At 37.4% G+C, this 9,661-nt stretch overlaps 1 long non-coding RNA gene across 1 annotated transcript; it reads left to right on the top strand.

The window, feature by feature from the left end:
- The first annotated feature begins 906 nt into the window (after nucleotides 1-906).
- LOC116557695 lies at nucleotides 907-9,349 on the top strand. Its single transcript, XR_004271657.1, has 3 exons — nucleotides 907-1,006; nucleotides 3,745-3,784; nucleotides 9,102-9,349. It is a non-coding gene; the product is annotated as an uncharacterized LOC116557695 (long non-coding RNA).
- The last annotated feature ends 312 nt before the right edge of the window (nucleotides 9,350-9,661 follow it).

Genomic DNA, 9,661 nt, shown 5'->3' on the forward strand with positions numbered 1-9,661 from the left:
CCATATCTGAGATTTAAGTCACTAAAAAGCCTAATGATAAATGAAACTAAATGAGAGGTGTGGGTAAATTAGATGTATCTATACATGTGCACATAATTACACCAGAATATGTATGTATAATTTGCCTTTAACAGTATTTCCATCTATACCTGAAATTCCCAAGTGTCTTCAAATAAGGACAGCTTTGTGATGTCATGCCTTTAATGGGGCCCTGTTACCATGGGGACATCACAGCTCTTTCTCAGAATAGCAATTAGATCTGACAATTGAAGAAGCTGGAGAATTTCAACTAAGCCAACATACTTAGTATCTTCCAGCACCTACAAATTTGAAAGTTATCCAGTTCTGAAGTATTGCCATTTGGCCTGAGAAGATATTGACTTCTGGCCATGTTTCAAACAAGTGCACATATATAAATAAACACCTATTCAATCCTTTATCTTCCAATTGCCTATAACATGGAAATATATATTGCTAGGTCCCCTTTATTCAACAGCAACTGAGTAGAACCAATTAATTCATTCACTGGTGCATTTGTTCAGCATATATATTTTGAGTGCCTTGAAACTATCTCCAGTGCCCAGCATAGCCCATAGCATCTAGGCTGTGTGTGTGTGTGTGTGTGTGTGTGTACATACATATGAATATATATAGCTATATATATATATGTATGTGTGTATGTATATATATATATATATAAACTTCATACCTTCAATGACCTTGAAGTACAGCAAATACTTATCATGTGTTAAAAGATGGAAACACAAAGATATACTATGAAGAGAAGTAGGAGTTGGAGGACCAATTGGGTACAGAGAAGAGATTATGAAAGATCAAGTGAGTGCCTCTGGAAAAACTTCAAGAGCAAAAAGATGGGCCTCCTAAGCCAAAGCAATTAAATTCCTCTCCCTCTGACCACACCAAAGAGCATTTAACATGCATGATGGTCTCAGGTCAAGAATATGTTAAATAGTTGACAGCTATGTGGCCTCTAGCTTTCCACGAGGTGGGGCATGACATACAAATCATACCAATAGCAACCAGACAACCAAGGCCACAGCCAACAGAAATGCAACCAAGAGGGCAAAGATAATGGTTTGCCTGAGACAAAGATGGGAGGAATTTCCTAATTGTTCCCAGTATGCAGTACTTATCACAGAGATGAATAAGCTGACAAAAGACTAGCATCTCTCAATGGCTTACAAACCCATCTAGGTTTCACTGCCCAATGGAATGAAGTAAAATGAACTTAGTAGGCTAAGGTTACCTTAGAATTATCAGTGTCCACTTAATGTTTTTTATGTAGCATTTTCTATAGCTAAATTTCTTATATACTTTAAGCACTTATCAGAGTACTTATCCTATATATTGGACATTTCCTAGAACTGCTGAAACAAGAGAAAGCAAGTTGGGATTATGTTGAGGAGGAGGAGGAATAATAAAATATTTTTTCTTTGCCTGACATTCAAAGTCCTGGTGATTTTAGCAAGGTAAAGTGGTTCAAAATACCCCAGTAGAGCTCTGGCCCTGCGATGCAAGCAGGCAAATTGTAAAAAGTTTAGATTGTTAGTCTACTTAGAAAAAAATTTAACTGCATATCTCATTTGACTGTGCTTTGCCTGAAGGTCAATACAGTATAAAGGTTAAGGCCTTGGTTTCTGAAAATAAAGACTCTGGCTCTATTAATGGTCCTTCTCAGATTAATAGCTTAATAGCTGAGTAAGCTTGATCTAGATCTTTACTATCCCTAAGCCTCAGTTTCTCCATCTGAAAATTGGGCTAATAAAAATAGCTTATTCATACTGAGTGTCTTCTCTATGCCTTGCACTATCATACTAAACATTAACTCATTTAATCCTCTACATACCCAATGAAAAAGATACTTATTATTACTTTCATTTTGCAGATGAAAATCTCATGTGAATAGAGAGATTGAGAACTTTCCCAGGTCACATGAGTAGGAAGTGGTAGGGCTAGGATGGGAGGTCAAGCGGCTGGGATCTATAGCCTGTACTGCTAGTTACTATACTGAATAACTAAAAGAATACCAATTTCCATTAAGAAGCTAAGTTGAGATAATTATATGTATTTGTCTACTGGGACTGCCATTACAGAATGCCACAGACTGAGTGACTTAAACAACAAAAATATATACTCTCAGTCAAAAGTCTAAGACCAAAGTGTCATCAGTGTTGGTTTCTAGTGGGGCCTCTTGTCCTGGCTTACAGAGGACCTCTTTCTTGCAGTGTCCTTATGTGGCTCTTCCTCTCTGCTCCTGAATGGAGAGAGAGAGAGAGAGAGAGAGAGATCTCAGGAGTCTCTTTCTCTCTTATTAGGACACCAGCCTTATCAGATTAGGGCCCTACCCCTATGACATCATTCAATCTTTTTTTTTCTTTTGAGATGGAGTCTTGCTCTGTGGCCCAGGATGGAGTACAGTGGCACAATCTCGGCTCACTGCAACATCTGTCTCCTGATTTCAAGCGATTCTCCTGCCTCAGCCTCCCTAGTAGCTGGGATTACAGCCACATACTACCATGCCAGGCTAATTTTTGTATTGCTGGTAGAGGTTTTGCCATGTTGGCCAGGCTGGTCTTGGATTCTTGATGTCAGGTGATCCACCTGCTTCAGCCTCCCAAAGTTCTGGGATTACAACAGTGAGCCACTACACCTGGCCCCTGATTCAATCTTAATTACCTGCTTAAAGTCCCTGTCTCCAAAAATAGTCACATTGGAGGTTAGGTCTTCAACATATATATTTCACTGGGAAAATAATTCAGTCCATAATTCTATGTAAAGAATTTAGCATAGTAATTGATACACATAATAATTATTCACATAATGTTCAGTATGCTATGACAAAATACCATAAACTGAGTGGCTTATAAATAACAGAAATCTCTCACAGTCATGGAGGCTGGGAAGTCCAAGATCAAAGTACCCGCAGATCATAGTGTCTGGTGAGACCTATTTTCTGGATCATGAATGGTGCCCTCTTGCTGTGTCGTCACATGGTGAAAGGAACTAGTTAGCTCTTTGGAATCTCTTTTATAAGAGTACCAATTCCATTCATCAGCACTCCACTCTAATGACCTAATTGGCTCCCAAAGGCTCCACCTATTAATTCCATCACATTTATCATGAGGTTTTAACGTATGAATTTGGAGGGGACACAAACCTTACCATATAGTAACCACTTAACAAATATTACCTATTGGTATCTTATGGACTTATTTGGCAAACTGTAGAAATTGTCAAGTTTAGTAGAAACATGAAAATCAGAAATTGGAAATTTTAAGCTTGTTAATGCCATTTGAACAAATCAATTAATTTCTGTCCATCTCCTTTTCTTAAGCTGTGAATTATGATACACTCATTATCAAACATTAGTATGACCACATGTTTATGATTATATTCTTACAAAAATAATAGAATCTTAAAAAGATAGCTACTTTTGTAGGAACTATGTATTTTTTGTCACAACTACTTACATTTTGGAGGCTCTAGTCATTCCTGATCATCAGGCCTGCGTTAATCTAAAATTCTGATTCATGGAAATTTTAGGCCCTATTCTTTTATTGGGCTGTCTGAAGTTTGGCCAGGTTATATATCTATATTCCAGCACTTCCCTCTGCTATTTTTCACTTTCAGTGGAGAGCACTTTATAAATCCACCTCTTGTGAAGCTTCTTAAATGGCTTCAAGCTCATAATCTGTATAAGTCTGATTGTTGCTGTCTTTTCAGAGAGGAAGTCACTGCCCATCATATAATGCTTTAATTTGAGGTAAGTGGAATCAAAGAGATCTGCTAAGGTTCTATTTTTAATGTAGTTTATTTCTTTTAATTTCCTTTTTATCCCATCTGTTTTATGACTGACCACACTAACTCTGGTCCCAATTAAAAACTGGTAATTTTAGGTTTTCAGAAAAGAGGGATAACTCATCAGACGGACCTGCTGTAACTTAGGTTTTCCCTCTCTCTGGCCTTTCTGTGCTGAAAGTTTTGTCCTGCCTAAGATTGACTTTCTAATGAATTACGTGTAAATGTCAGCTTCCTCTCAACATTGGACACTCATGATATCTTCCTTCATATAAAGATGAACAATATCCATATTTTTTTATCTAAGAGAAGGGATTTTCCAGATAACTAGACAAGGTCACCTCAAGTATCTGTTAAGTCTTTTTTTCTGGTAAAAAAGCAAGTCAAAACATCTATTTCTCCTCCTCAATATATCTAACATCAAGGACTTCAAAGTATTATGAGAAGCAATATAATGAAGTTGTGAAAATATTTTTGCCAAGCGTTTTTAAAAAGTTGAAGAGTTTTTAACTTCTGTTGTGAGGTAAACATGATATTATACTACCTGAACATGGGAAAGTGAGTTAGGTAACTCTGAAGGGTGTTGTTCTATCTTAGATGACCACAGAGAGCATCCATGTGAGGAGATGAATAAACAAGGCTGAAATCCAGCCAGAACTTTGCTCACTAACCTGTGTACCCTGGCTCACGGTTGTGTCCACATAGAAGAAAAGCATTTTTTTTTGATTCACACAAAGGTACCATAAGGGGTAAGGAGACTCTGCTCCAACCCTACATGTCCATGGATTTAGATTTTGTTCACTCCATTTTTTAATTGGTAATAACAAGTATTCTATTCTACAGCCATTTAATGAGTATCGCTATATGCCATGGTCAATGTCCCCTATTCTTTCTGAAATATGTGATATCATTAGCGCTATTTAGGAAGTCTGATTCCAGGGCATCATTCCAAACTAAATACAGAATGATGATCTTTGTACCTATGGCTTAAGGGAGTAAGAACAGTTGACAGCATTGAATTTTGTCGACTCACCAAAAGCATTTTTTTATCTTCAGACCAAGAAACATTTCCAGATCTGAACCTTGCTGTATCATGATATCATGTGTATTTATGATGCATTTTTATTTCTCCCAGCTAAATTTCTTTTCCAAATGTGATCATCTTAAAGCAGCTACTAGGTGAAGAGTCAGAATACCTGAATTCAAGCATTGGCTTTACAACTTCTCACTTTTTGACCTTGAATGCGAGTCACTTGAGTTCTCAGGGTATTGCTTCCCTCTGAACAGCATGAACAGTGAAGAAAAACTAGCCTCTGACTCCACAGGGATGTTGTGAAAATAAATGAGATGTAGGTCTGGAGAGTCACTTTAAGCTCTTAGGAATGAAAGAGCTTAAAGAGATATAAGGTTTCTGTAGTTATTCTTTATTTTTTCAACCTCACAAGTGAGAAAGTTTCCACCTTGGTAAGTTTTGAAGAATACCGCCTCACTGACAGCCCCCACAGATCTGTGGCTTTGCCTCGTCCTCATTCACAAAGTCTATTGTAATTCTGACTATTGACTCAGTGAAAATTTTAAAAATCTGCCATATCCTTGGACAACAAAGAAGAGTGGTCACACTCTAGGTGGGGCAAATTATCTGCCAGCAGTTGGACATCATACTATACAGGATTCCACACTGGGTGTTAAAAAAAAAATCTAACAAGACGAAGAAGTGTTACATTGCAGAAAAGAGGAAGTTGCTAGGATAGAATTCCCACTCAGAATGTTGATCTGATACAGTCTAGAAGTCCATAGGAAATAAACTTCCAGCACTTTCTTTAGAAGAACTAAACTACATTTTGCCAATGTCAGAGATACACTCTTCTAATGCCAAGGTAGTTGTGAAAGAGAATCACAAATAACCAGCTAAAACTCCTGATCTTCTCTCTGCTCCCAGATGAAGAGTCTCTGACAGGTGATAGAGATAAGTACTGCATAACCTGTCACCTTATCTTCCTTAAGAGGGCAGCATAATCCATGGAGCTCACATAAACTCTCTAGCGGCTTTGATTCCATTCTGACATTCAGGGGAAAAGTTGACAGTCACAGATTAAAGGAAAACACTATAGTGAAGAGATACTTACAATAGGTAGCTCTGACTAAAGATGTGTTTTGGCAAGAATTAGCTGGAAAGAGACATTGGCATTCTGGCATGGATTTCTAAGCTAGTAGATCAAACTAACATCTTTGCCTTGATCTCATTGGGGCCCAGGTTGACTTACAGGCTTTGATTGTCTTCATTCATTCATTCCATAAATATTCATTAAGCACTGTAATGGAAATTGCTGGTAGTATCCCCAAATCTATTCTTACCTCCTGTATTAGTCAGGGGTCTCCAGAGAGGGAGAGAACCAATAGGCTAGAGATAGATAGATATAAATATATGAGAGGGGATTTATTCGGGGAATTGGCTCATGTGATTATAGAGGCTAAGAAGTCCCATGACAAGCCATCCACAAGCTGCAAACCCTGGGATGCTAATGGCGTGGCTCAGTCCAAGTCTAAAAGCCTCAGAACCAGGAAAGCCAATGGTGTCTTTTTCAGTCCAAGACCAAAGGTCTGAGAATCCTGAAGGGAACCTCTTGTTAAGTATTAGAGTCCAAAGGCTAGGGAACCCGGAGTTATCGTCCAAGAACAGGACAGGAAGAAGTTATCCCAGCCCCAGCAGCTAAATCGACATATTCACTTTCTCTCTGTTTTTGTTTTCTCCCAGGCCCCAGTAGATTGGATGGTGCATGTCCACACTGACAGCAGAGCTTCTCCACCTAATCCTTCAGCCTCATATCTAATCTCTTCTGATAACACCCTCACGGACACACCCAAAAATCATGCTTTATCAAGTTGCTAGGTATTCCTTAATTCAGTCAAGTTGACAACTAAAATGAACCATCACGCTTCCTTCCTGAGCTGATAGCTGTTCAACTAAAATGTTCATTTTCCAGTTGATCTTACAGGTGTGTGACCTAAGTGTGCACTAATGGAAACTGAGTGGAAAGAATAGGGGCAATTTCAGTATCACTTACCTTAAAGAAAAACCTCGACCTGGACTTCTGCTCACTCTTGCCTGCTTACTCAAAGTGGCAAAGTCAGGCCTACCCACCAGCCATAAACTATTATGTGAGAGGAAAATAAACATCTGAGTTTTAGATTCTCTTTGTTTCATCAGCATAGCCTGCATCTTTACAAATAGGTGTGCCTTATTAATACTAGATTGTGTGCAACATGATGAAAATTCTGCTTAGCAAAACACACATGGTGCATCGTCCCATGGAAAGTATAATCTAATTTCTATGATAGTCTGTCTGGGAACAAACCTGTGAGATAAGTGTGAACATACTTATCAATCAAAATAAAACAAGACAGGGAGCAAGAGTAAAAGAGTGGGTAAGAACTGGATTTCAGTGCCATGCAGGTACAAATTCAAGCTCTTGCAATAAATATCTTTTAGTAACCATGTCTTTAGGGAAATCATTTAACTTTTGTAAACCTCATTTTTATTCTTGTGGAGATAATAGAAATAATAATATGTGCCTAATAAGGCTGTGGTGATGATCTAAAGACTTAGGCATCTAGATAGCTTATCCTGGGGCTTGAGTTTACCAAGTGTAATTATCAGAGTTCAATTTTTTTCATTGCTCTTGTTATTTCTAAATTCCATCAGGAGGGGCTTAAAGAAAAGATAGAAACATCACGATCTCATTCAAGCCATATTATATGAGGCAGGAGTCATCATTCTCATTTTGTAGATAAGAAAACTGAATCTTAGAGAGACCACTACTTAGTAAGTGGCTGAGCCAGAATTTATTTTCAGGTGTCTGATTACTACACCAGAGGCATGACAATTAGACCCAGAAATCACTGCTTAGATATTAGTCCAATGAGGTTAATTCTTCAAGGTTACATCACAATTATCAGTTTCTTTCCACTACCTACCATACAAGTAAAACCCTTCTGAGAGTAAAGTTTCCAAGTCTGGAACCCAGTGCATAAGTTAGTACTCTCTTCCGTGTTCCTATGGCACTTTGCATCTCTGTTATCATTTAGTCACTATCTTATAATTCTTTTTACTCATCTGACATCCTCCACTGGAATGTGAGCACCTGAAATTTGGATTTCTTAAAAATCTCGGTCTCGGGACTTAGCATGATGCCTGGCATATGCTAGGCACACTATGAATAACTGTTATAAAGAATTGCCATATGAATAAATGAATAGACATTAAAAACTGGAGTGTGAGTAACCTACCTATTAAGGTGGTCATTTGTTTGATGCAAAGGAAATGGAGGCATTCAGTTTTGAAAATAAACAATTGGCAATAAAACATTTAATAAAATTTATCAAGCATAAGAAATTAGTACATAGCAGCCCCTTGATGGAAATAAATGTTTTCCAAAAGTCATATGCTGATTGCTTTGACCTCAAAGACAAAATGAAATGTTGTGCATCATCTGTTAGCGTTCAGTTAGCAAAAGCATTTTTAACCTCAATGGAAACTGAAATACTGTAAAATTGTGTTAGAACAATTGTAGCAAACAATATACTTGAAATGGCAAAGAGAAACACACAACAAAAATCAAGATTCTGTTCTTCAGTGAGAATAGGTTTAATTAGAGAAAAATAAGGAAGTAAACATTGACTTTCAAAGACCCTGAAGGCATTTCTGTGCATTTTCACTGGGTTTAGAAGTTCAAGGCACTGGTTCTTTATTCTCCCTAATTCCACATCAAAGCCTCCAGCTTTTACTCTCTTTACTATAGAGATATTGCAAGCAATATTCTATATAGAATAGTCTGGATTCACCCCTTTTTTCTCATAAGTGAAACAAAGAGAGGGAGACAGATATTTCTAAGATAACTGAAAAAGAATTGGAAACAAAAATAAATCTGTGATTTGTCTAAAGAAAGTTAAAGGGGGAGTGAGTAAACTGGCCAGAAATATAGTGCCTAGTATGAAGTTTACTGATCTACAATGAGGGAAGGTTAAAGAAATAAACAGATGAGCAAAAGCTTCATATACTTTTTTTTTTAAGTATTGAAACAGGTAGCAGGAAAGACAATGACTCACAGTATTCTTCCATGCTGGCCAACAAATAACATCATCAGCCCAAGGACTTTAGTTTGTTATTGAGGACAAACAGGAGGAGCAGATGCTTTGTTACAGGGGAGGATAGGAGATGTGATAGAGAATTTTCATTTACATAAATAGGTTAATTACAGCTTGATTTATTTTTAAATTCTGAGAAACTCAACTGATGTCTGTGGAGTAGAGAACACAAACGAACAACGTAACATGGAACTCTTTAACATGATATATATACAAAGACTATTGAGGCAGAGAAATCAATAGGAAAATTTAAAACTAAGGGAGAAGGCATTTTGAACCATTCAGCTAAGAATTTGGTCAGTATTAAAAAGCCAATAATTCCAGAAAAATCCACCAAGTTATGTTCATAGTCTTAGCAGAATAAAAATAAGGTTTACTAGCTAAATGAGTGACAGAGGAGAATTTTTTCTGCATTTTGGAAAATGTTCAGATCGCCCATATTTCTCCACATACCTCATGAGCATCACTGTAAAAACTGCCATCAGGACAAAAGACAGCAGCTCTGTTTCACGTAGGTATCAGTGACCAAACCACTGCTCAAGGAAATAAGAGAGGACAGAAACACATGGAAAAACATTCCATGTTCATAAATAGGAAGAATCAATATCATGAAAATGGCCATACTGCCCTAAGTAATTTGTAAATTTAATGCTATCTCTATCAAGCTACCATGCTATCCCTATCAAGCTACCATTGA

The sequence above is a fragment of the Sapajus apella genome, unplaced genomic scaffold (assembly GCF_009761245.1).
Source record: "Sapajus apella isolate SASKATOON/1434 unplaced genomic scaffold, GSC_monkey_1.0 scaffold20, whole genome shotgun sequence".
In the NCBI taxonomy this organism is placed as follows: domain Eukaryota; kingdom Metazoa; phylum Chordata; class Mammalia; order Primates; family Cebidae; genus Sapajus; species Sapajus apella.